The sequence below is a fragment of the Pseudopipra pipra genome, chromosome 5 (assembly GCF_036250125.1).
Source record: "Pseudopipra pipra isolate bDixPip1 chromosome 5, bDixPip1.hap1, whole genome shotgun sequence".
In the NCBI taxonomy this organism is placed as follows: domain Eukaryota; kingdom Metazoa; phylum Chordata; class Aves; order Passeriformes; family Pipridae; genus Pseudopipra; species Pseudopipra pipra.
Genome location: NC_087553.1, coordinates 28,606,849 through 28,634,330, shown reverse-complemented (window position 1 = coordinate 28,634,330; position 27,482 = coordinate 28,606,849). Strand labels below are relative to the sequence as shown.

Here is a 27,482-nt window from a genome sequence, read left to right as displayed (position 1 = left end):
TTTGTTATACTTTAGAGGAGCAATCAACCCTATCACTGAACAAATCCTTGGTTTGGTTGGTAGAAAACACCCTTGCCTCAGAAAGATGATTCACTACAGCGAGTATAAGTATATGAATCTACTACTCTAACAAAATCAGAACTCGTGGACTGGTCCTGGGGCTATTTGTAGCAGACTAGTACAACCTTTTCTAATCTCCTATAGAAGGCTTGAAATAAGAGCAACAGGACTGATTTCATAAAGGAACATTTGCTTTAGCTGAGCACATGCCTCTCACTTCTTACTGCTGAAAAAAAAAAGACATGACTTTGCAATGCCTTTTCTGGCAATGCAAGGCTAGTGATGGGCCATATTTGCTATGGCAGAATCACAGAGTGGTTTGGGTTGGATGGGACCTTCAAAATCATCATCTAGTTCCAAACCCCCTGCTATGGTCAGAGAACCTTCCACTAAAACAGATTACTCAGAGCCCCATTCAGCCTGGTTTGAACACCTCCAGTGACGAGGAGTCTACAACCTCTCTGGGCAACCAGTACCAGTGCCTCACCACCTCTGAGTAAAGAATTTCTTCCTAATAGCTAACCTATAAACTTACCTTCCTTCATCTTAAGGTCATTCTCCCTTGTCCTATTACTACAGGCCCTTGAGAAGAGTCCCTCTCCAGCCTTCTTATAAGCCTCCTTTGTTGTTGTTAGCTGCTTCAGCCACTCACACTTTGTGCCAGTTGGCTCAAGAACTTTCTACCACGTGGCACCTACCAGAATGTTCTCACGGACCAAGCATTGCAATTCTATTGGCGCATATATATAATTCAAAATGTACCAGTTTTAGAAATTCGTAGACATTCAGCTAAACAATAGTAATATTGCATTTTCAAGTTGATGTCAGGACATTGAAGGGATGCACTCTGTAAAAACTAACATGCCCTTTGCTCTAATCTGCATAGTTCCTGTAATGTACATGTCCAAGATAAACATACACAAGTAAAAAAATATCTCCCAGATACACTAGGGAGAATGGGCTAAAGTTCCATTCAGAGTCCTTGAATTACATGACAAGTTCCCCAGCCCACATCTGGAATATAATATCTTTACAGAACCCTCACAAATGTAGCTCAGTAAGTCTTGTATCCCAAAAAGTAAAACAACCCATTGCATTATAAGGCAATATTTCAATCTTTCAAAGCAGCCCTAAGAAAATCTAAACAATCCAATATGCCTAATGGATTCTTGTCTTTGCAAGAAGATACTAGAATACAGATAGAAACTGCAATCATTTAAACCTTGATTACAGTCCAATCAGTACAGTATCTAGAATCTCTCCTGCAGATCTGAAGTTTCTATTCCCTTCTGCCATCACTATCTTTTCCAGAATACAAACAGAAAACATTAAAACTTCTGTTTTCAACTACTCCTGTCTGCAACTTAGCAAGTGTACTTTCCCTAACTTTCAAGTTTCAGGAAAACATACTGCAGAGTTAGGAAGAAATCCACTTTGTCAGAGCATCAAGAAATAGGAAAAAAAAAAAAACTGTATCAAAATTTTTTGTTTAGGATGAACCACTTCAACTTTTATTCCTTTTCAGATTTTAGAAAACCATGACTGACATTCTTCTTTTTGAGGAACTACCATCTAGAAAAGGAGACAGAGAGTGCTATAATGTCAATGTAATTTCTGAATGCATCACTCAATCTTTTGTAGTATGTCAAAAGTATAAACAAAAACACTTCATGTGTCACAGCCTACAAAGGGTATCAGGTTTTACAGCATAATAATGCACGACAGAACTCTTAATACATATGATTTATCAGTAATTATGTAAATATCTTCAAATTTGATTATACAGACTCACATACACCATTACAGTTTGAGCTAAATTCAAACTGTGTAAATTCAGCAACATGAAAACCTTTAAACCAAACTCAGTTATGTCAGTTTTCATACTGCTGGATTAGACCCTCTGCTTACCACAGCAATATGGGACAAAGAGTGACTTGAAGTTATACTATGATCCCCTAATCCTCAATTTCAACCTGAAGGATACCGGGATGCCTTAAGATTGAGCTAAGCTTCGATCACCTGCTCCCTTCCATGAACAGGAAGATCCAGAGCATTGTCTCATCAGTGGGGCCCTGGGCTGAGGTGGGAAATCAGGAACAGAAGGAACAATGGGAAGCCAAATGGTGAGATCCACCTTGGAGACTATCAGTCAAGGGGATTCTACACACACGTACTCCAGTAGGGCAGCTCCACCAGTCCTTTTCCCACAGAGAAGCTCAAAGGCATGAGGGCAAAAGGTTAGGGCTTGGGTTTTTTTGAAATTATTATACTTCATTATGTGAATAATGACATATAAGATGCATAATATAAAAGTATAAACTTCGCAGTAAAAAACCAGGGGGAACATGACAGGAAAATGTAAGATAAACCAAAAAGGATGAATTCTACCTAGTTTACACATTCAAATTGACCTCTTTAGGAGAATCTGACTTGTAAGGATTTCCTACATTCCTAATAAATTAAAATTATACTTCAGGGATGTTACTAGTTTTTAACTAGCCCCCTCACCCTCTTACTTATGTCATCACTGCATTAGGATCAACATAACAAGGTTTTACCAGAACAGGCTGTGGTGGCTGAAATAAGATATTCTAAAAATAAGATTTATAAAAATGTGACACATCAGCCCCTAGCAATAGCAGCAATACCAGATATAGCTTTTGTATAATGCATGAACACAGGATTACTTCCACGAATCAACAGTTTTGCATTAAAGTATAAAATCGTCATCACATACGGATAACTAAAAGTGAAAATTGGTTAGAAAAGAAGAAATTTTGTTTTACGTGAGTATTTGTACCTCCAGTGATAGAAAAAGATTATGAAGGTCAAAGAACAATCCTATTACTTAAGTTACATAACTCAAAATAGGGTGCATGTCAAGGAAAAAAACCATGGAAAGACAACTGCTGTTTTGTATTTATTCACTGCTTCTAACTCAGATTGTTTCTTTTGCAGTACTTCTGTTCTAAACTGCTTTTCCAAAAGACACAAAGTCTAAGTTTTTGTACCATGAGAAAGACATTTTCAAAAACAAATTTTATGCAATGCTCTGCAGATAAAAAGGGATCCTTCTCTTGCAAAGATCCCAGCACAGATTACCGACCTCAGACACCAAAGACTGGGAAGCTGGGGAATCAATTCTCAGTCTGACCAAGCTACTGTCCTCAGGTGGGGTGGTCTGACTGCTACAAGGCATTACCAAGTCCTTGGGTACCACATTTGTACACTGCTGCACCACACCAAGACTCAGTAGAAGCAAGCTGTAGCTTTTCTTTACTTGTGAAAATATTTAGGAAATGGTTTGTTCAAAAAGGAAGAAGCTTCCTGTTGACTAGAGTAGTCTTTGGTACCCATAATAAGAAAAAAATACAAATCTCAATGCAGTCAACTATTCAAACAGGAAAAATTGCTGGTTTGGGGGGTAGGACTTGCTCTCTAGTTTATGTTTTAAATAGTCTTTATTTTTTAATGAATATTATCCATACTTTTATTACAGAAGTATAGTCCTGCAGTACTACACTTAAGTATCAAGACCAAAGGATTTCAACAAAATTCTCAAGCTAGGAACGCCACTTGTTTGTATATATAGTACAACATGTCATATTTAGAGAAATACAGTTCAAAGGGAAACTTAACACTCTACAGCCAAGATTTCCAGGTCAGGACCACCTAACATTAGTTTCCTATTTGCACAACTGAGCATTTACAGAGAATATCAACTATATTAACGCTTCCTCTAAAGGTGCCTTTGAAAACCACATACCGAGCTTTCCTCTTCAACAATTCATTTTCTTCGAAGTTTTAGCCAATTAATTGGTCAATGCAAATGACTCAAGAAGTAAGTAAAATCACATTAAAAGATGGTGTCTTTAGCAAGAGTCCATGGGGTTTCTACCAGAATTGGAGCTCTTGTGACTGTGACAGCAACAGGGAGCTCCTTACTACCTTTAGAAAGGTACATTAGGGGAGCAGCCCAAATGCTGCTTCACTGCAGTTATAACTGCACATACTCTATTACTTACCCTTCTTCCTAATATCCAGCAAGATTACCCCTGAACGTGAGGCATACTCTTCAGCCTGTGCAGTCAATGAAATAAACGGCGCTATGACAATTTTCACCAGCTAAGAACCTTGTTCAAAATCTCTGAGCGCAAACCCTTGAGGTACATAATGCTTTCTTCCCCTGGCCTATGCCTCCTGGTGCGTATCATCACTGCAGAGATACTGCTTAGTCCCAGACAGCTCTGTAAAGGACAAAAATGGTAACAGCAAGCCTTGGAAAGGAAGTGGAAATGGGCACAGTCAAGCACTAGAGGGCCTGTTTCATATGGGTCAAACCCAAAGATTATCCTGCACTGATTGGTGGATGCTTATGAAAGGAACATGTGGACAGCATTGAATAATTGTTGTTACTGTGCTGTGATTGTGACTAATATATACAAAAAGTATTTAAAGGACAAGTATGGAGCTGTTTGGGAGTGTGCTGAGATGGTTCAGTGCATACAGCGGTTTGGAAGCACTCAAATCACAGCACCACATGATGACTCCAAAATCAGTATCTTGTACTAAGGCAAAGGGTCTGTTAATCTCTCACACAGGTCATAAAGACACTCTCACAAACAACAAAAACTAGCATAAATAGAATCCAAGCGGAAAATGACAGTCGTAATATTTAATGTTCTTTCCATACTTCCATGCTTACAGAAGTGTAACTTCGTAGTATTCAGACAATATTAAAGATTCATTGTCATTTTGCACAGGTATGTAAAAATCACATGGACAGTCAATTAATTAAATTAATAAGCAGTGGAGAAATCGCTAGGAAAAGGTTAGTGCAACAGGTTTTTAAACCTATGAGCACCTGTTAAACTTAACACTTCTATGTGAGTTTTTAAATGAAGATGATGTTTGGAAGTCTTTTTATGATATGCCTCCTGTAGAGCCAATCTTTGCTTCCGAAATACCCAAGCTGGGCATAACATGGATTAGATTTGAGAAATACTTACGAAAGCCTATGAAAATCCTTGCATTCTTTTTTCTTGCTAGTGCTAAGAGCAGGAACACTACCACATTCAGATTTTAAAGAAAAGTAATAATCTGCATAATTTATAATGGCTTCAGTAAAAATACAGTGAATCATACACTACTTCCCTTAGGTTTTGCTGAACTATTTTTCTGTGTGACAATTCACTCCAATATCCACTTACCTCTGTGGTGGTTTTTAAATATTAGTACAGAACACTGAAGTTCTATATATTTTGATCATATAATAATAACAATGCAGGTGCTTCACAAACCAATTTGGTACTCATAAATAATGTGCTTTTCAGGTGACTGCACTATTATCAAACTAACACTTTTCCAAGATTTCGGCATTACCTCTGAAAACATTCCTGGAAGATAAAAGCATTAAGAAAGCACAACAATTCTATAACAGCTCTTGATTATGGGATCCTGAAGGAGATAATTAGATGGTTTTCAGTTATCTTAATTTTTAAGTGATTTAACTATTTGCAAACTGACATTTGTCCAGCATATTTACTTATATAAGTGACATCATCTAAGATTATATAAACAGTAAGGAGTTACTAATTATTTTTACAAGCACTTTTTATGAATCTATTTAAAATTATGAGAGCCTTAATATCAATTTCAGGGGGTAAGACGAAGCCTAAAAACAGTGAGATGACCATGCAATACAGGAGTAAAACTTCTAGAATTAAAGTTATTCCTGTTATACATGCATACACACATATATATACACACACATTTGAGTAATATAATAAATCTTGATGAACACTGTAATTGACTTTCCATTTTCCTATATTAGGAATAATTACATCCAACCATTTTTGTGGCTTACCAATTTACCAGTGGCTTTTAACACCATTCTCAATACTTAGAAACAAAGATATTGCGTGTAATAGTGTTCTTCAGTGAACAGATATATGACAGAGAAAGAAATTATCTTCGGTATACACATGGCAAATCGTGTCTTGCAGAATATACCACCTAAGAGTCTTTCTGCTCTGCCTTTTGCAATCGGACATGTCTATCTCGAATTGGCCTCATTAGCCACCAGCGTGCTTGTAACAAACGTGGATAGAGCCTTCCTACATCTTCGTTCACGAAGCCCAGCCATGATGACACTTGGCAAAAGAGGCATATATTCACACTGACATAACTGCAAAAGCTTTACTTCAAAGTATACAGAACCAGCAAAGGCAGCATACATGGAAATACCCAGAAGCACTGAAGCTCTGACTTCACTCTGCAACTGGGAGGACCAGTCAACTAAATGAAGAGTTTAGATGATCATCCACAGTCAGACAAGCAAAACAAATGTTTATCACCTTCATGTTTCACCACGTTTAAAAGTACTGCAAAACTAAATGTTTATTCTCCACTGTAGAGAAGGACTTTCTGAAAAAAAAGAACTTAAAAAATTAAACAATGGTCTAAAATCTGCTGTCAAAGAGGCAAAACTCCCTGCTGACTTCATCTGCTATTACTGCAGCTACTATTAAATTTACCCTTTTCGCAGCATCAGAACTTAAAATATTCTAAACATTAGAAAAACCTCTCTTGATGTTTGCCAACTGCAGGAAACGAACAGAATGAAGAAGAACAAACCAATTACACATAACAAACCTCATACAAATCACCTTGGATTTCCTACACCAAAAAGCTGGGAAAACATAAGAAAAGAGACATATCTTTCCTTAACACATTCCAGTTTCATGTTTCTAGAAAGAGCAAACTCCAAAGACAAAGGCCTGGGAGAAAGAACTTCCATCTCAAGCTTCCCAAGACCTTTTTACCCCACCAAACACTTACTTATTTCAGGCACTGCTGATAAGCATATAGCACGTGTGATAAATTTAGAGAAAACAGGATGGCTACAATTACTTAGTTCTGGACCAGGTGGAATTTCCAGTTGGTTTTCCCAAAGGAAAAGTGCTCTTCTTTTGGGTTGTTTAGCAAGGGATCATGCAAGTCCTGGAAAAAAGCCAGGATATCAATATCCCCAAGGGGAAAAAAGTACAATCTTAACCATCCGCAGAGTGTGTATATTCAGCGCTGAAGACTGCTTTCTAACGTCGAGCAAGTGCCCTCAAGTGACAGAACAGCCAGAGATTTTAGGTCTTCAGACACACTGTCCTTGCTCATTACCTCTTCTCTTGATCAAGCTGTGTTTCAGGCATTTGACCCAAACTCAGTTCTCGGAGCATGGATATATTACAATTTGCGTCCTAATGAAAAAGAGACAAATGCTGGGTACCACTGTTAGTGCTGGTAACACTGCAGCCTGTATGTTCTGGTTATTCCTCTAGAGATATCAAAGATACTATCTACCCCACAGGATGGGTCAAGCAGGGACCAAATATCATTTGTCTTTAGGAAAGGCATTGCAAAACTCTTGAAGATGTTCCTCAGTCAACTGAGTTAGAAATACCCCACTAGTAGGAGGCTGAAGGCAATAAGTAAGGAATGGAGGAAGACCAGAGATGGTCCTGGATTTTCTCCTTCCTGCTTGAGCATTTCCATGACAATAAGAACCTCTTTGACTCTGTGATCCAAGGACAGAGACGGTCTCCAGGAGATGTGCCAGCACTTCTCAACACAGAATCACCATTCTTTCAACCAGGAAGAAAGGCTATCTCCCTGGCGATTTTCCTTTGGCTAAGGTTTGTTCAACACTAGTAACATCACTCCCTTATGCTAGACATAATGATTTGCACCTGCAGCTAACATGAAGTTAGGCACAATTGGTATCTGAAGTGTTGCAAGATACTTCAGAGAAATTCATTGGGGATGATAATGTCAACAAGATCCTTTCTTTAACTCTATGCTCAAGCTTGTAAGAGTAAATCTAGCCCAAATTTCAGGGTTTTTCTTAAATGAAGACTCTTTGGAGAGAGGAAGAAATGTTTCTTAGTTGACTGAAGGACTTTTAGAAAAATTCTACTGCTCCAGAGTACCTAAATATAAAAGCAGGAAAAGAACTCCAACCCAACCAGGTATCTCTTCTTCTCCCAGACTACATGTTAAAAGCAGTATGAACACTGCAACTGTCCCAAAAATGTCCACTGTCTTTACATGTAATCTGTAAACCGAGGCAATCTCCAAGAGCAATTCAAATATGGGAGCAGACTGACACTGTATAGAGCTAAACACTTGACAATAAGGTATGTAGAGACCTGCTTCTTTGAACCACAGTGCCCAAAATACTTAATTTAACATTCTCAAATACTTCGATGCTTTTCTCCTCAAAGGCAAAAAAAATACAGAAAGACTGTGGATAGAGACAGCAAGCAAACTATGACAATGAAACACTTTTCCTAGCTTAATTACCTTGTCAAAGCCAGGTTTATCTGAAGCATAACCCTTTGATACTTGGAACCATGACTACTGTCTTGTAGACAAGCTGGCATAGTTGGCACATGGACTAAAAGATCAAATACAAGCAGCCCTGTGTTATTGCCTACACAAAGGAAAAAATTGCATTGGATTGTAAAGAATGCCAGGATGGTATAATTGTCTAAAGGTGTTATTCTCCAGAATTTGACTGTGATTTCTTAAAAATAAGCTTACAGGTCATATAACTGTGAAGACAACATTGAAAATGTGAAATAGTATAAGCCAACATGTTTCCAAATGCAAAAACAATACCAAATCACATCTCTCAGAGTAAAAGCTAGTCAGTTCATCATAATGACTGTTGATTTGGATGACTAGTACAAATTTTCAACATTTAATAAGCAAAGCATTGTGATAATAGGATCATCAGGAAAAAAATCTAGTCATGATTTGTATTTGGCAAACGAATAAGCTTGGACCCAGAACGATGCCATTCACTCATCTCTGCTTTAACTTGCAGTCTGCATGCAGAGCAGGTCTCAGGATCAAGAGCCAAGAGAGCTTAAGTCCAAGGCTTGACAGTTTCTCAGTCTGCCCAAAGCAAGGTGGGAGTTTACTATTTGTGAAGAATATTATTCATTATGCCTATTACTAACATGTAACAAATAAATACAAAGATCCTTAACAAAATGCCAGTTAAAACAAAGTAAAATCTGCACCCTCCCAACTGATGGAAATAAATTAAAATGAGCATTTCCAACACAGAATTCTGATTCCTCCAACACTAAAATGTCTTCCTCCTGGAATGTAAATCAAATCATGACTGACCTGGGTCACCGCTCCCTCCTTAAGTTCCTCAGTAGCAAAACTTTTACCTAGAGCCAATTTGCTTTAGGTTCTTACTTCAGTGCAGCTGCCTTTGATGGCAGCTTCATCAACAGTTCTGTTCCAAATTTCCACATCCTCTACCCTCCCTTTTTAACTCCAATTAGAGGTGTCATTCTCCCCTCGTCCCCACCCAAGAAAAATGCTAAGAGAAAAAGCATCAGGCTCTCAGCTTTCTGAATTAATTTTGGGGTACTGCACTTAAATGTCTTCCAAGTGGAATGAGTATGTATAGTACATTTTAATTTGCCTTCTTACTGGAAAAATTTATCTCTTCCTGACTATCACATTCTCCTTTCTCTGGAAAAAAAAAATTATAAAGGCGCTCACCAATAGTACAGAAAGCAGAGCTTACTTTGAATATATCAGCAAGTTCTTCCAATTCTTATCTGTCAACCATTTGCACAAATTCTTTAAATGGAACTTCTCAGGTGTGTAAGGTGAAGAGAGTATGGGAGTGGCAGCACAACTGCAGCTTGTATAAGTTATATAGACATATCAAAAAGAACAAATCTCTTAGTGAGCAAGTGTCAACAGATCAAAATTCATGTGCTAAAATCACTTACTCTCCATTTTTTTCAGAGGGCCACCGAATTTAAGATGCCATCAGAATGGAGGTTTAATTCATTATTGTAATTACACACCACAGGATCAAGGTTTTGTACTCAGCAAACAAGTATCAGCTCTACAGGAGTGCTTACAACTTGTAATCATATTTATTCGGGGGGGGGGGGGGAAAAAGTCACATGGCAACCTTCCACTGAGGCTTTTTCTAGGAGGTGACTATATTTTATATTTTGGCATATACAGAAGAGGACACAAATTGGTTCTTAAAGTGCATTCAAATGAAAAGTTACTATCCATCATGCCAGGGTCTACTATAACACTATTCTGTGTCTCATTAACGGAACAAGTTAAAACGTTCTTTAAGGAACCAGTAAAATGCGTTCTATCGGTAATCCTGTCACAGATGGACACACTGTAGCATTCCTCACTAATACAGCTGCTGTTAAGAATGGTACGGAGCACACCTTGATTTTGTGGGTATGGGCAGACACTGCCACTGCTCACAGAGCTAAAGGAATTTTGCGAGGCACATGGCAACATGCATCAGTCCACATGCTAAAAATGCTCAGGAAAACTGTTACTGCACGTGTGCAGCAAACCGAATTCCAGATTAAATTCTCAGTTATCGTTTGCTTCTCTCCGAATACCAATGCTGCCTTCTTGCCGTAAGGTACAATAACTGTTCGTTATTGTACGATATATTTTTCAAACGTGAACCTTTTCTGAGATGCTGAAGCACAAACCATCATTCTGATCTCTACTCGCTTCTACTTTTCATCCCTTTTTTTTAATTTTTTTTTTTTTTTTTTAACAACCGTAGCACTTCGCCCAACTAGCATTCCTGAAATAACCGAGCGGACAACCAGCGGTGCCGTGAAGCCAAGACCTCGCCCGGCAAGTTTCGGACCACGGCACACCACGGCCAAGTTCCCAGACCCAAGCAAACAGAGGTGTGCAGCGCACACACGGACACAGCCCCCCAGACAGCTGCGGGCTCTGCGGGCCGCGCTGCCGCTCTCCCGTGCGGTACACGAGGTGCGCGCCTACCGCCCCCCGCATTAATCACCGGTCCGCACGGCTCGGAGGGAGCACACTGGGGCGGGCAGGGCTGCCCGGGGCACCCCGCTCCCCCGGCCACGACGGCCCGGTGAGAACTCACCAGCCCCCAGCACCGGCTCCCTCCGGCGGCTCAAACTCCGGCAGCCCCGCCGCCCCCCGCTGCCCCGCGGCCGCCCCCCGCCCGCCCGGGAGCGCGGCGCCCCGCAGCGCCGCCGGGCGGGAGCTGCCGCCGACACTCGCCCCAGCGGCACCGGCGAGGCGCGGGTTGACATAATCCTGCGAACGCGGCAACCGCAGGCGCCGCCGGCTCCCGCCCGCCCGTCCCCCGGGGTCCGCTCCCGGCTCTTCCCTTCGCCGGGGGTGGCCCGCCGGGTCCCTGGCTCCTGCCCCCCACGCCTCCGGGCTGCGCGGCGGGGCGGGGGCGGTGCCCGGTGGCCCCGTGCCCGGCCCCCCGTGCTCGCCCAGCCCTCCCCTGCCCCCCGGTCTCACCTAGAGCGGCGGCGGCGGGCTGAGCTGCCGAGCTCGGCGGGGGCGGGGAGAGAGGGGAGAGGGGGGGCCCCGACGTCTGCTCCGCAGCCGCTACCCCTCCGCGCTGAGCATCTTCCCCGCGCCCCGCGGTGAGTCAGGCAGGGAGAGCGCCGCGGAGCCGCGCACACCGGAGCCCCCGCCGCCCTCCCCGTCCAGCCGCCGCCGCGCGCGCGCCCCCGCTGGTCCCCCGGTCCCCCTCCCGCCTTCCGCGGGGACGCGCGCGCGCGCGCTCCGGGCCGCGCTGCCCGCGGGGGGGAGGGGCGGAGCAGGACGGGGGCGCGCGCGCGCGCTCACCGCGGCTCGGTGCGGTGCCGGCGCCGCGCGGGCTGCGGCGGGCGGGAGCTGCCGCGGCGCCTCCCCCGGCCCCCGCCGTTACTATGGATATATGGATACGGGCCCTGCCTCTCCCCCGCGCCCACCCGCGCGGGCGGGGCACTCCGCAGGGCGCCGCTGCCCCGGGCCTGCCGGGGGCCGGGGCGCAGAGTCGGGGCGGCTCGAGGGCCGTGGGAGCCGCCGGCGAAACTTCGTCCCCGCCGCCGGCTGGAGAACGCCTTCCTTTGCTCCCTCGGCAGAACCACTTCTTTTTTTTTTTCCCCTAACACGAGCGTCTACATAAATTTCATCCGATCTCGAATTCCTGCGTTAATACGAACAAATAAGCATCCCACGGGATTGTTTACTTCGGTAACTGCATCCATTAAGCAGCACCCGCGCAGTCTAATAAGTGAAACACAATACAAAAGATAACGCCCCTATAATTTAAGTTTACAAAATGTCAGAGGACAGAGTTGCACTTTCAGTTCCCCATGGCAGCTCTTATCTCGGTTTCCCTGAGGAAGTTACACACTTGATGGCTGAGCACATTATCTGACAAGCTCAGCCGGCTGAGGCTGGAAGAAACATTTTACTAAGACAAAAAATTTTACTCAGTTACAGCAGGTGAAGTGATGGGGAGGATGTGGTTACTGACACCGGCTCCATTTCTCCAGCCCATTCCTGGCAGACCTATCCAAGACACCAGTCAGGCAGGTGCCTCAGGCCCTGATCCTGCCTATGGAGGCTTTCCATCATCTGTGAAATAAAATCTTTAATAAATGAGAGAAAGAAAAAACTCAGTCTTTCTCTCTAGGCACAGTTTTACACAGACAAGTCACACTGCTAAAATTCACTGTCATTTTCAGGCTCTGCAAGAGGAAGAACACAGATGGATGATGTAGTAGCTGCAGACCCAGCACACCAGCAAGGCAAACTTTCCAGGCACACATACAAGTTCATACTCAAGCTTCTCAGAGACCTCACGCTGATTAAATGTAGAAACCTAATTCACTAGCCCTTTTGTTTGGCATGCCCAACTGCATGTGCTTATATAGAACTTTAATCATAGATGGATTTGAGCACCAAAATAAATCCCATTTGAGGCTCTGAGTGGATGTCCCTCAGAGCATTAATTAGGTCTCAAACTAGTGCTAAGCTGCATTTTTTCAAAAGCAAATCTTTCAAGGTGTAAACTATCATATATATAAATAGTTCTCTTGGTTATAAACAGCGTCGATAACATGCACATAAGCCACCAAGCTCAGCGACGTGCAACAGCTCAATTGGACTGACTCAACCACAAAATAGTGCTGACTTCGAATACACTAGCACGTGTGTGAGTAAAGGCAGTAACATTTTCCTATGAATCACTAAAATCAACTGTTGAGTTGAGAGTTGAAAGGAATGATTAAAGTAGCAATCATTCTAGCAAACTCCTAGAGATAACAGTTCTCTATATCATAACTGATTTTAGCTAATTAGTCCTGCCAAAATAACGTTGGGGAATGCTAAGCATTGGTTCAAAAGCACATCTTAGAATGAGATCTGGAAAGTTATTTTGATTTTAACTGAATACTCTCTGCTTCTTTGCAGAGCTCCATTTTTCCAATAAAATCTTATAGACGCAGTCTGGTGTTTATATAGATTTGATGTAGCCCATATGGAGAAGGACTGAACAGAATACAAAAGTTTAGTTTCATCCTGAATCAGAAGAAAACATAAACATTTAGCAACATTTCCTGAATAGAATTCCAAAGACCGAGGGTGTAAATATGAAAATGACCGTTTCAAAATGTTGTTTTTATCTTTTCAAAACATGTCAATGCAGTTTAAAATTTTATATCTAAATTGTCAGTTTCACTTTTGTTCTGACATGAACAGGTCTTTTCAAAGCAGATGCTTTGAAATTCTTTAGAATGCTGAATGATGTTTATGGATTTGTCTAAATTTTTCCAATACCTTGGATCTCCACATCTCTATCCTTGCAACTAACAAGACTTTTAGCATAGTTCCAGCTCCCTTTCTCCTGGATTTTGTGATCTGCGTTTGTAAACTGAAATCAGATCTTTAGTATAGGTGGGATGTGATCCATTAACAACTTTCTGAGATAGGAGCAATAATTTAATGGATTGCTAAGCCAGAGGAGGAACAAGTTAAGGCTGTCAGCGTGAGGCCGATGTGATGATGGCAGAGCATTGTAGATGTGCCAGCTGCTTTCTATACCTGCCATAAACTTCATTACTTCCATTGATTGTAACATATTGCAGACTATAGCAGCTCTCCATGAAGGAAGCAAGTATGTAACAACTAGCAAGTCCTAGGAAAGGATGAAAGTTTCTAGCACGATGGTGAAAGAAAGGGCAGTTTTAGAAATTTAGAAGTTTGGTGAGGGGGTAAATGTGAACCCAGATTGTTGTACTGTTTTGACAGGGAAGATCTGCATGATTTTAGCATGAGGTACATTTCCCGTTCTTCTTGCCTGGATTCAAGACCTTCTTGCCTGGATTCCTTTTCAGCACTTTCTCTAAGGTCTGACCACCTACAGCTGAGTAGGTGTCATGGCTGCATCAGTGGTGAGACATGCCTGCACCTGCACACTGTCTTTTTTTTTCTTTCAATACTGCTGTAAAGGTCTATGTTATAATAACTTGACTCCTTTTTGTTAGAAAGAAGTATTTGCTAATTTGAACTGTTTTCCTGATATCCATACCCTTACTGGTTTATACTCTATCAAGGGATCTAGAAAGTCTAAGCAAGATAAAATTAATTCGTGTTTTCAAGTAAAGAAGTGATCTTCATTAAGAAGCAAGATAAAATGACTTAAAATATTTAACTGGACTGATTTTACAATGTTTTCTCAGAGCCAAATATGTTGATTTTGAATTTTCTGAATAGGGAGTGAGCAGATTGACTTTATACACTAGGTTATTAGAGGTACACATTAACATAATAATATTCAGATATTGAGGTAAAATAATTGTTTATGTATATTTGCTGAGCAAGCAAAATCATAATGTGAATCCAATAGATAAACAAAAAAAATTAGAAAATTCTATTAGTAAATTATACTTGTCAAAATGTCCCAATAGCTGCTTAAGGGGGAAATATACAGGTGAGAAAGGACATGGGGAGAGGGAGAGCTGCAAACAAGAATCACAGAAGTCTGTTATTGGAATTATGTACGATGCACAGTCCCTTAAAGTCAAGCACACAATGAAAGACTATGCACTTGGTAAAATCTATTTATGTAATTCTCATGATATATAACTCAACAGTGAGTGTAACACTTCCACCAGTGCTGCAGCAAATCAGGAGAAAGGGAATACACTAACTGAAGATAGATGAAGCAGCTGTGTTGGCTTGGGTAAGAAGCAGGGACTTTAAAGTGAGGAAGAGAAAGAAAGTTGTCATTTTTTGAACACAGAAGGCTAACAGAATGCTGGTTTAAGCGGGGAAATCTCATGGGGAATTTACGCCAGTCCTGCAAGCTGGCTTTATTTTCAGCTCGGGGTCAGCACTCAGAGGATGGGATCTTGTTTATAGGAAAAACACTTCTGATAGCTTAAATATCCTGGAGGAAGAAAAGTTAAGGACTAGAAAGAAATCTGGATATTGTACTACAACCAGAGTTGTCTTTACACATTTCTTTTAATTCCAATCTCATAATTAAAAGCTGAAATGGCCATTTTTCAGAAAAAAATCAGAACTTATTTTGATTTTTATTCTTAAAATTGTTCCATGTTGGAGAGAAGTTCAAAGAAGCTGATAAATTTGGACTATACAGTCTCTTTGGAAAGAAAAAGTCCAAATAAAGTTGTGTGGGATGCAGTCATTGTAGGACTCATAGCCAAAGAGATAACTGGAGCTATCTTCTGAAACCACTAGAGTCTCTGCTGTGATGTGCTGGGGTTTAGGGAGGAATTCTCATTGGCAAACAGGGATTATGCTCTTCGTCTTTTTTTTTTTTTTTCCTCCAGGACAATCTCATGGGTCTATAAAGAAATTAAGCATCAGTCAAAGAAGAAATTTAATATCTGAAAATCAACTGAATGTACAAATAGAGAGGTTTTGTCCGTACAGGCTCACACAACATCTGGTCTTGCTTGCTGAGAACTAGCTGGTACCTGAGTGCCAAATTAATGGAGTAACTCCATATCATCTTAACCTGTCTTTGAAAAAGGTGTCAAAAATTATCTGATCAATTTCTAACGGTGGTGGTGCTTATAAACATGGAATATTTGTAAAGACAGTTTCTCTGAGAGCAAAAGACAGCACAAGGGAGTTCTTGAGGTAGTACAGGTTTGAGGCTTTCAGGTTGTTTTTTTTTTTTAATTTCCCTAAAAGGACCCCATTGCAACCTTAATTGATGCAAAAAAAAAAAAAAAAAAAAAAAAAAAAAAGTAGTTTCTAGAAGCCTATAGAATCTAGTTTGAAGCATCTTGCATTTTCCATATCAACTATTCTTATGAAGTATAATCTGGTTTCAAGTAGGTTGATGAAAAGAAACAAATTTAGGAAAAGTACACAGATCCATTTTATTCTTGTGACCACAATGGTTATTCTCCCTTTAACTAACTAGAAAACAAAATAGAGAGGTGAGTGAACAGATAAAATCTAATGTATGGTCAGAAAGCAAAGCAATGAAAAGTAGTGAAAATCTGCTCTTACTCTTGACTAAGAAATGTATAAAGCGGAATATTACCTCAGAATTGTATATTTGTTTCCTAGTAATTAGAAAATTAACCATGGACCCACAAAGGGGATGTGTGTGAATGTTAGTATGCATGTTTTTACTGGGAGAAAGGAAGGAATAATGAAGTATTGAAGTGAAGTAAGGAGACACCTGGCTCAGCCGCTTGATCTTCATGTGGAAAAGGAAAGCATAAAATCATAGAAGCTGTTTTGTTCTAATACTTTTCCAGAAAATGTACTATTTTTAATACTTGTAAGTCAGAGAGGAAGGAATAAATGCTTCCCAGAGAGCTAGAGAGAGAAGGCTAGTTGAGAAAAATAATTTTGAGCTGGATAGTATAGTTAGTCCAAAACCACCATGAGATGATGAGCTTCCAAAAGAAAATAAATTTTCCTTGACTTTAGAAATGCATACATATGCATGCAGAATGTAATCAAACACTAAATATATGGCTGCAAATGCATATTTAGTGGCACTGTAAGATGCATATACATGTTTTTTAAAAAATCTAAATACTGAATATTGCCATTGCTGTCAAAGGCCATGCTGCAAATAGTTATGGTGTTGTAATGGTGGCCATAATATATTTGCACTATTCAAATATTAGACAGAAACATTCTATTTCTAAGACTGTTCGGTGTAAAATTTCTCACTGTATTAGTAGCAAATTGACAGACAGATTATAAAGTAGAGTGATCAGAAAAAAAAGTCAGAAGAGAATCAAAAGATACACAGTATCTTTACTATGCTGTTTACTTTATTGGTAGATGTAATTTCTTCATAATTAACGTGTTCCATTAAAACTACTGAATTATCATCTGGAAATCTAGTCAAAGCCTTTCTTTCTTGAATTGTATGTTCTGAATAAGTAAAACAAAATGGAGTATTCTGTATTAATAACTTTTTTTATTCCAATTTTAAAAAAAAATTACTATCTTTCCAAATCAGTGACTTTCTCACAGGATCTATAATTAAGGTTTCTATGTTTCCCCGGAAGAGTAGAATCCCTCAAGGTCTTTCACTATAGTACAAGATTCCTTCTGAATAAGTACCATGGTAAATCAGAGGAATCAGTAGACTGTAGACTATTATGAAATATGGGTATGAATAATGATCCCACATGAAAATGAATGGAATAGCCATTTAAACTACAATGCTACTATTTTGTTTTGACTGAAAATTCAAAACAAATGTCTGTTTATGACCAAAAATATGGACATAGTATATGTTCAGACTCTTCTGAAAACTTTTCCAGAATATTTTCTCCACTAAATATTTTCTGATTTCCTTTTCTTGACACGAATCAGTTAAAAGACCTTCTAAAGTTATAGAATACTCATTGAATGAAAACTATTTTTATTATTTTCAGGAAAAAAATCTATACAATTTTAGGAAGTAATCAAAGACAAAACATACATTGTATAAATACAAAACCACATTAAGGATTCAGTAAATTCCTATCTTTTAGGGGCAGACGGGATTGCTACATAGCAAATGCAAAGCAAAGGTACAATGACCTTTAATTCTCTCCCCAGAATCAAATATAAATTCATCCTATGTTAATATTTCAAACTACTGCAGCAGAGAGAAATGTGTTATTTTTCTGTATGAAGATACTGGAATGTCATGCCATATGCCAACTTATGGCAAGGAGAATCTAAGAAACCTGCCTCCCATCACAGGAACACTTCTATGCAAGAAGGGAAACAATGTACACACTTCTCCTGAGCTCATTAGAACAACATCAGCTCTTGCTGTTCTGTAGTCACACTTGACTGACACAGGGGAGAGAATTTCAGGACTCTCGTGGCTGCTGCCCCTCTTAACATCACTCTTAATTTTCCCCTTAAGTTGGCCTTTTCCTCCTCCTTGTTTGTAGGGTTCCCTTCAGGCTTAGATGTAACTTTTCATTCACTCTGGAAAAGCACAACCCAAATACTGAGCAAGATGGCTATGCAGTACTCAACACTGATTAAAGATCAGAGAATTGTCTAGGGACACAGTATTTAAAAGGATGTGCTGGCCAAGCCAGCTGGGTAGACTGTAGTTTTCCAAACACCATCTATTATAGAGGGGGTTATAGAGTTAAGCAATCCCGCCATCCGGAGGAAAATGACATAACAGGAACTGTCTACAAATAATTAAAGGCATGTCAAAAAGTAGGCCATCTTTTGGATTAATCAAAGAAGACCGAGGAACTCATTTAATATTCAGAGGGGAAAATTTAGGTTACACATTAGGAAAGACTGTAAAAGATTTGAACAAATAAGAGTTCATATACAAACCAGAGCATCATTAGCTTAAAGTGAAAAACCACTCAAGAAGTCTTTAATTTCTTGGGGTGATTTAGAAATAATGACATAAACCCTGTGCTTTATAAGAGAAAGTATCAGGTGACCCCTAGAGGTCATCCCAAGACCAAGCAACTCTGCAGCTGCAATAATCTATGGCTTTTGTTAAAAGGCAACAAAAATAGGAAACTGATCTACACCTTTGTATTGTATACAATTACACTGTATTTTAACCACCCTCTGGGTACTTCAGACATTTACCACTACGTATGCAAACCATTCATTTTCATAAATGGTTGGCTTCAAATACTGTTACATTAAGGATGTTAGTGTAACCTTATATAATATTAACAGAAAATGGTGATTTATGGGCATGAGTGAATGAAAAGCAGACTGGAAAGCCAGACTATGACAGAATACATTTCGGTTTGTAAATAACAACTTTTTCAAGGCGGTAGTAATCAAATCTAAACTGTTATAAATACTGAATTGTGCATGACAATGACTACTTAGTCCCCAGTCTTGTAATATGCATTGTGGTGAGATAATCACCCCAGCCTGCTGCAAAGCCCGGTTCCTGACAACTGACATTGGATGGTGCATATTTTCATCCATTAAAAAAGATTTCTAAGAAATTACTTTTTTCTCTCTTCCATTTCATATTCCTTTCTTTGGAGACCCTCCAAATTTCTTTATTTCTAATGAATTTTTGTGGACAATGGGAATGCACTTTTTTCCTTTTAAATGCTGCTTGTTCCTTCTATGTATTAGTCAGTGGCAATTTTAGCAATCACATTTTTGTCAAGGTAAAATCTTGTAGATGCTTCAATTCATTGTTTTTAAATAGCATTCATAATTACCTATTCAAATTATTTCTTGAATTTGGCAAAGTATTAACTGCAAAGGCCAGAAGGGCTGTTAATAAACTGTTAATTAACCTGAATGTCTGATAGTCTTTATGAATTCCCGCATTACATCAGCACTCCATGGTGCATATGGCAGTAGGAATGTAGAAGGGGTCTCAATGACAAAAATCTGTTAGTAAATGAAGATGTGACATAATTCTCTATTCATCCAATTGTGGTGGGGAAAATGGATATATCAGAGGGTAGAGTTCTTAGAAAATTCAATTGACAGCCTGTAAGGAGCCATAAGCAGGGCAGCCCAGCCAGGTCAATTCAGATTTTTGTAACCAAAATTCTGCCAGATGATAAAGTATCATAGTTTAGCTGGCTGCATGACTTAGCTTGATTCACCTGTTTTATGCCAGTTTTTAATGTTACCAGTATCTATATTAATGACATGAACACATAACAGACTGCAAACTCCCAAGTATAAGCACAGAAAAATGTAACTCTTTGGCAATCCATCTTTCTGGAATGTTTAGCCTGAGAGATTTTTTGGTCCAAAAGCCTGAAGTCTACCCTCACCTTTGAGATTCAATACAGCCTCACCTACAGCAGTCAAAAGGCTTTGAGTTCCTTTTGTACAAGTTTTTCTCATCCCTTCTGTTGCTTTCATGTTGTTTCAGGCAGAATGGGGCAAAATACCAGCAAGTTTGAGCCTGTTCCTGAATGGATACCTTTTTTTTTTGTAATCGGCAGAACCTGGGCACGCCAGAGAGAAATCCTGATTATTTTTTTTCCTTTGGTTGTGCATAATTTTGATAGTTATTTTTTCATTAGAATAAGGGAAGATTCACTGGTTACAATTTTCATCTTCATCTATGAATCTATAATAGCAATGGCAGGTGGTGATAATGAAATTAGAGCTTTCAGGGTGTCAGAAAAGGTAGCTCTGGCATAATAAGCATTTTAAAGTTGTTTTCCAATCTGGCGCATGAAATCAAGCTGTTTACTATTGATATAGGCAGGTTTTTTGTTGATAAATAAACATAATGTGTATAATCTTTTGCAACATTTAAATAACGGATTTATCAACAGGTATTTGCTCAAGTAAAGCACCACGTTCTATCAAAGAAATGACATATTTTAGAGGACAAATTATTAAAGCCAATTATGATATGAAATTAATTTTAATAATACATTTTCTTCTGCTAAAATAACTTAAAAAAAAGACAATCTTAAATAAACATACTGAGTTCAAATAGAAGTTATTAATTTGCAATAATTTTTAATACTTTTAAATTTGGAACTATTTTTTTATCTTTCTCATGATACCTCGCATTTTTTCCACATCCATTTGCTGCATATCTCAGCAAATGAAGGATGATGGAATTACAGAACAGAATAAAATTACTCCTTACCACTCTGGAATGTAGTATAGTGATTAAAGCAAGTGGGCCATGCCACTGGAGCAACCTACCACAACTATAAAATTATTCAAAAGCAAAACACTTAAGTCTGAACTAGAGAGGAACAGAGTCTTCCTGGATAAAAATAGAGTGGAAAATATGCTAATGGCTCTGTAAAGATGCTCAATCTGTTTTTGGTAGACAATTAAGGTGAAAATAACTTGTTCCTGCAAAACTGCTTATTTTCCTTTTAGCTTTTCTTCAGAAGTTACTGCTCTCTTGGGATATTGTAGAAATTAATTCAGCTTTACTATTTTTGTATACCGTTTTATAAAAACAAAAACTGTTGCATTATCTGTAATTATTTTTTGTTATCCAATGTTGCATAATCAACAGTAGATAAATCAACATCTCTAAATTTTCTCTTCCCTGTGTTAGCAGCAGCTGATTACTGGAATGAAATATCATATCTATTATTAGGTGAAAACTTAGGTTAACTTCTGCCACTGATATGTTCAGACCTAACTATAATAGCTGGTTTCCAGAATTAGAGTTCTCATATGAAAAACTAATTTTTGTGGATGTTTTAAAAGTATATAATAAAGTATATTTCCTTACCTCTTTTAGAAGAATGGAAACCTAGTAATCTTTCAAACTTGAAAAACTGATTTGCTACTCCATAATTTTCATATTCCAGGACAAAAATTAAATTCCTTTTCCACCTTTCCCTTTATTCTTTGGTACCTGTATTACAGTACTGTCTAGTGGCAGACTTCACACATTTCTCTAGATAAGCCTGTTTCCAAACATGCAAAAAAGCCCCAAATCTATAACCAAATAAAATAGCCTTTTGGATTTCAGTGACATACAAGCATATTTACAGTTGCATATCTATTGCATCGAGTAAAAAAGAAATAAAGAAAAGGATGACAGCATTAGAATAGGATTCTGTCTTACTGAGAAATGTGTGGTCAGTAAGGAATACTTTAAATTAGCTCTTAAGCTAACATGGCCTGACTCTAAGCTCTGAGCAAAGACTTGCCAAGAGCAAGAAGCCCAGGCTGGGGCTGGGGTGGTCTTCAGGAAGCGGAAGAATTCCTTTCCAGGAAGGAAGTAATTCAGTTAGAACGAGAAACTGGATGATTCATTTTCATGGAAATACTATGGTTTATCAGGTTTGGATAAACAAAGGCAATCACAGGAAATATTTGATGTTCTTATTCTCCAGGCAAGACTGCTGAGAAAAATAATTCTTCAGATCAGTGAAGTAATTGCTGTTATGTTTCTCCAAGGAAGGATGGTTTTGAGATAAGAAAGGAAGACAATCTTCCACTGAGAATGAACTGCCAGTAAGACGTTTCCCTGAAAAAGAAGTTCCTGAATCTTATGGAAAGACTGGATCAGTGTTAGACAGCTTAAATACTACTGTAAGACATTTCATGTGTGTTACACAGCAAGGAACTCCCCAGCACATCTAAATGACTGTCAACTGAGCATCATTTTCTTACAGTCCAGTCAGCTGTTCAACATTTCTGCCTGTCTGTGCTGAACATATCACTTGGCTTGCAAGTATCTGAACATGGATGGTCCTGGAAAGGGCAAGTCAATCCAAGGCCATAGTAAAATCTTTCTTAGGACTACAAAGCATTGATTAAATGATGCAGAAATCCCACCAAACCCATGAGCATTGAAGTAGTTAGAAAACAGCTTATGCCAACTTCATAAACAACAGACTTTGTGTCTGTTTTTACAAGATCTTTTCTACCAAATTTCAGGGAAAAGGGAGCTGAGAGTGCCCAAGCTGACAGCCTACACCCTACTGCAGCATGATTAAGGAGACTTCACAGTTCAGAACAAAAATTTCTTTTTTCTTCATATTATAATTTTACTCCCCTGGGTCCTCTCCCTCACAGAGCAGACATCTCTTGCTGTACTCTGACAAAAATGAGAAACTGATATTTCTATTGAATGTTTTCTGGGCAATATTTACCTTCCTGATAGGTCTCTAAACATTTCTGAAAATTCATACACATTTAGAACCGATCATAGAGGATGAAAATGTTGAAATGCTTTATATTTTTAGAGATTATTGCAGGTTATAGTCTGCTGGAATTGCAGTTAAAGAGCTTTTATATTTATCACTCAGACTGTGTAGTTGTCAGATCTTAATAATTGCAGTCCTCTTTATTGTGATGGATCTCCTGTAAAGAAAGCCTGTAACACTGCACAAAATGCTTCTGGTGGTTTAATGAACGGTGCTCTTCCTTGTGAGTAAATAATAAAACAGTACACAAGCCACAGGCCATACTATATAAACATGATACCAAACTACTTGCAGTTGTAAGGGGAAAAATAGTTTTAAATAGTTTCCCAGAAAACAGATAAATCTTGCTGGCTGACTCTTATTTTCGATAATTTACTTCACTTTATGCAACAAATTACCTAAATTGTATAATTCTCATACTTTTTCATTAAAAAATTTTTTCTGTTATTTCTCCTTCTTTTCCTGCCTATTCTCCACACTTATTTTCTGCATCTTGCATTATCTGATCTGCCCTTAAAACTCAAAAAAAGTTTACTTTAATTAAGTAAAATAAGTTTGCGTATATATTGTACCTATAAAGTGAGTATTCCAGATAATTGAATGAAACATGATCTTATTTACAAGTCAGAATTTATGAATGTTCCTAATGAGACATCAAGGAATTTGATGAAAATGTACTGATGTTTTACCAGTCCTACTAATTTACTAGGATTTTATTTATTGCATTTATCTAGAAGCATTTTGGTAAAGGAATATGAACACTCACAGGCAGTTATTCTATCATTTTAATCAAAGGCTTTCAGATTCAATTTCAGTACTGATAAAATACAAAAGTACTGCTAAAAAGAACAGAGCATCTGAATAAAAAAAGTTAGAGAAAGATCAGCAGCAATGAGACCCTCCTTTACAGTTTTTCTGAAAATAAGCTCTGAAATAAACACAACTGCTCCTGTGTGTGGTTGCTTCTGTGGACAGAAGCTTAAGGTGGTGAAAAATTACCAGCAATAGAGTGCAAATTTCATACATATGACATATTGCTGGGAACTCTGTATTAGTCTGAACTGAGTTTTTATTACATCTTCCAAACTATTAGAAGGTTTAACCTCTTGAGAAATTTTCATTAGTTGTACAAAAAAAATGCCATCAGCCAGCTTCTCTTTTCCAGTCAGGACTTCCACTCAAGAAACTCTGTGTAGCTGCTAGCTTTGATCTTTGTCTCATTATTTCAGTCTCATGCTTCCTCTCAAAGAGTCTGATAATATACACTTCATGAAAAAAATAATTTAACTGCCAAATGAGAACTCCCTTGATAAATCTAGAGTTTCTGGATGTTTTTAATAATATGATAGAATACGGTAAAAAACTATTACCCTTTTAACATCTGAAATAAGCAAGACAAATCATATTAAATATAAAGGATTAAAAAGGGGGTCCAGGAAAAAAAGAGCAATCATGGTAAATATGGACAAGAGTTACAAGTAAGATCACCTTTGGAACAGCCTCTCAAGAATTGTTACAAATTGAAAATGTCAAAAGAAGTTTGTTGGCAGTGAGAAAGTCTGATATCCGAGGTGCTTCTACATCCAAGATACAGTCATTTTCTGTCCTAAAATTCATGGTAGAAATCCTAAAAAGGTGATAGTCATGGAAGCCCAAACAGCAGACATTTGAGGCCCATAAATGAATGTCCCAAATAGAGGCTAGACTTCTAAATTAAGACATATAAGAGAAAAATATTGCAAACCAGAATCGAACATGCTTACATTTTTAGTATAAAAATTTTATACCAGGGAATCCCTTGCTGGATTTTTTTTCCCTAGGGAAAGTAAGCATAATGATGTCATCATAGGTAAGGGCTTGTTCATGTTTACAAACATAATTTCTGTGTGTAGTATAGTGACACTGGCCAAACAAAAGTATTTTAGGGTTGCCTTACTGGGTCTCTGTGTACTGGTTTCTCCTGGTTTGCTCTTGTGCTCTGCTGACACATCCCTGTAATTTGTTTACTTTCTGTAACAACGGTAAGACATTGCATAAATGACTTTAAGTTTCTATTAAACATCAACTACTGCATTTGTCATCCATATTTCTGGCTTTCTTGCATTACACTGATTCACAGAAGTTAGAGTTGGAGAAAATCTTTATTAATGTCGCATTAAATCTCTGCAAATACAAGGATATGCCCTATATTTTCTAGATATTTTTCAGCCTAGATTAAAGGGTCCCAAATGAAAAAGACTATTTCCAATAGTCTTTTACACTATACCTCAGTGATACTTTATATCACTGATACGGAACTCTAAGGTTTGTTTTCTTTTCTTTTCTTTTACTAATGGCCTTTGCTGCCATTTATTCCTTTGTGAATAAAATTATTCTTCTTTGGTATTTTACCCATTTGCACACTATTATGTTACTGTTCATGTATGAAAAGTTAAATCTGTCCCCTTAGTCAAACCAAACCAACTGAATGCTTTATAATGTTTGTACTTAGTCTCTCAAGCTCAAGGTTTATTTGCTCCACTGTATTTTCTGTGTTTTCCCTGACAATGTTGCTCTCATAACAAAGCTAGATACTATTTTTGCAGCCCATTTCTACAGAGATGGTTCAAAGTAAGACAGGAGCCTTCCTAGAGTCTAATGAAATTGATTTAAATAAAGCATTTCTAAAGCTTAGTGAAACCACTGTTCTATTGGATTGTCCAATAAATACAACAATGTAAGAAACAAAAGAAAAACACCTAGCCAACCAGAAGGAAGGAAGGAAGGAAGGCAGGCAGGCAGACAGGCAGGCAGACAGGCAGGCAGGTGAAGACAATCCGTAATAATTATGCTGTATACACAAGCTGATATCAGGAATATCAATTGCTGATATTCCTCGCTGCAGTAGGGAAAGCAGATATTTAAATAAAATCACATTGCATGCTATTTGAGGGTTTTCTGAGCACAGAAGGCAGAACCTTGTCATGGCTGTTCCACTCAAAGTCCCATATTCATTTATGTGTCCCCTTCACCATCCTATTGCTGTTGACTCTTCCCTGTTTTTCTTCCCCACAAACATTCTCCCTGTGAGCACAGAGATTGTGTTTGCCCAGAGTGAACTCTGGCTGCACCAAGGGCAAAACAGAAAATTTATGTCATTGTGAAATGGGGTGTTTTCATTGTTCTGAAAAATTAATGGGAAAGAAGAGGATTGGTACAAATTAGCCAGCTTGGGTGATAATAAAATTAATAATGAAGTTTAATAGACTAAATATTAAAAAGTGACAGTTATTTTTTATATGTAGTGGACAGTTGAGGAAAAGTAAATAAGCATAGAAGTGCAGACCCAGCAATTTGCTACTTTGTGGTGCCTAATTATTACCACCAATTTATTTCCTGACAGAACAGGGAGGAATCCTTCTACAACTTCTGGCAGAGGCTGTCATTTGAGAAAACCAAATAAAGGGGCCACTTTGGCAAGTCTTGTAACTTTTTTCTGAGAAATTTTTCTACTTCTGCCATATCCTTGCATAATCATAGTAAGCCACTTCACTCCCTATGCTTTCTACAGAAGGGAAGGAATATATTTACCTGTCTGTCATATTGAAGAAAACACTAGGGATTTTCCCCAAATTGAAGATGACACAGAAAGACAAAGTGCTGGAAGGAGTTACCAAAAAACTCATAATCTAGACTTGTGAGGGAATTGTAAGAGAAAACAGCCTAGTTTTTTTTAGGACAAATCTTGACTGAAAACTTAATTCCTTTCTTTAGAGACTTACTATGACACTAGGCAAAATAAAAGCACAAGGACATTTTGCTTGAGCCTTTGTTCAAGTAATTGGAAAGACTAAAGAAAAAAAGAGTCATGTTTGGAGCAGAACTGCCTGCAATAATGCACTTGATGTATGGTATGTGTTGCTGCTGTAGTGGGGTCAGACTGATAGCTACAAAATCCACCCATGCGCATGCACTTCCAAGGTACCCCAAAACTAATCAAAGAAAGTTGAACAGGAAAAACCCGTATATTTCTGAGCAGACAGCAGAGCTGTTCAGATGCAGAAGACGTTGCTGAGAAGAGTTCTACTATCCAAGCACGCAAACTGCTCAACTTAAACTTTAAAATTAGATTGCATCTCTTTATGCTAGTGCATGGACAGCATAGTAATGCAGTGCTTTTTAAATGCTTAGGAAAAAATCTGATCTATTTATGAAACTGTATGCCAGATTAAAAAAAGGATTTTTTTGTCTTTTTTAACGTGAAATGGTTGTTTTATGGTAAAAGAAGTATACCATTGAATATAAACAGTGCAGTGACACATAAAATGTCAGGTTCTAATGTATATTCCCAGTAGTATCTGAAGACTTTAGCATTTGCAAATATATTTCTCTGGTTCTGTTTACTTCCAGTCCTCTCATTTGGCTCAGATGTCTTCCAGAGGT

General features: G+C 38.6%; 1 protein-coding gene across 8 annotated transcripts in view; it reads right to left on the bottom strand.

The window, feature by feature from the left end:
* Positions 1-27,482, bottom strand: part of ANKS1B (ankyrin repeat and sterile alpha motif domain containing 1B) — a 420,219-nt gene that overhangs the window by 76,512 nt on the left and 316,225 nt on the right. The window contains exon 1 of one of the 8 annotated variants that reach the window (XM_064655368.1): positions 11,425-11,576. The exons of the other annotated variants lie outside the window; for them this stretch is intronic. The gene's annotated coding sequence lies outside the window, so the exon portion shown is untranslated. Of the gene's footprint in view, positions 1-11,424; positions 11,577-27,482 lie in introns of those variants that run through there. 8 annotated transcript variants of the gene reach the window in all.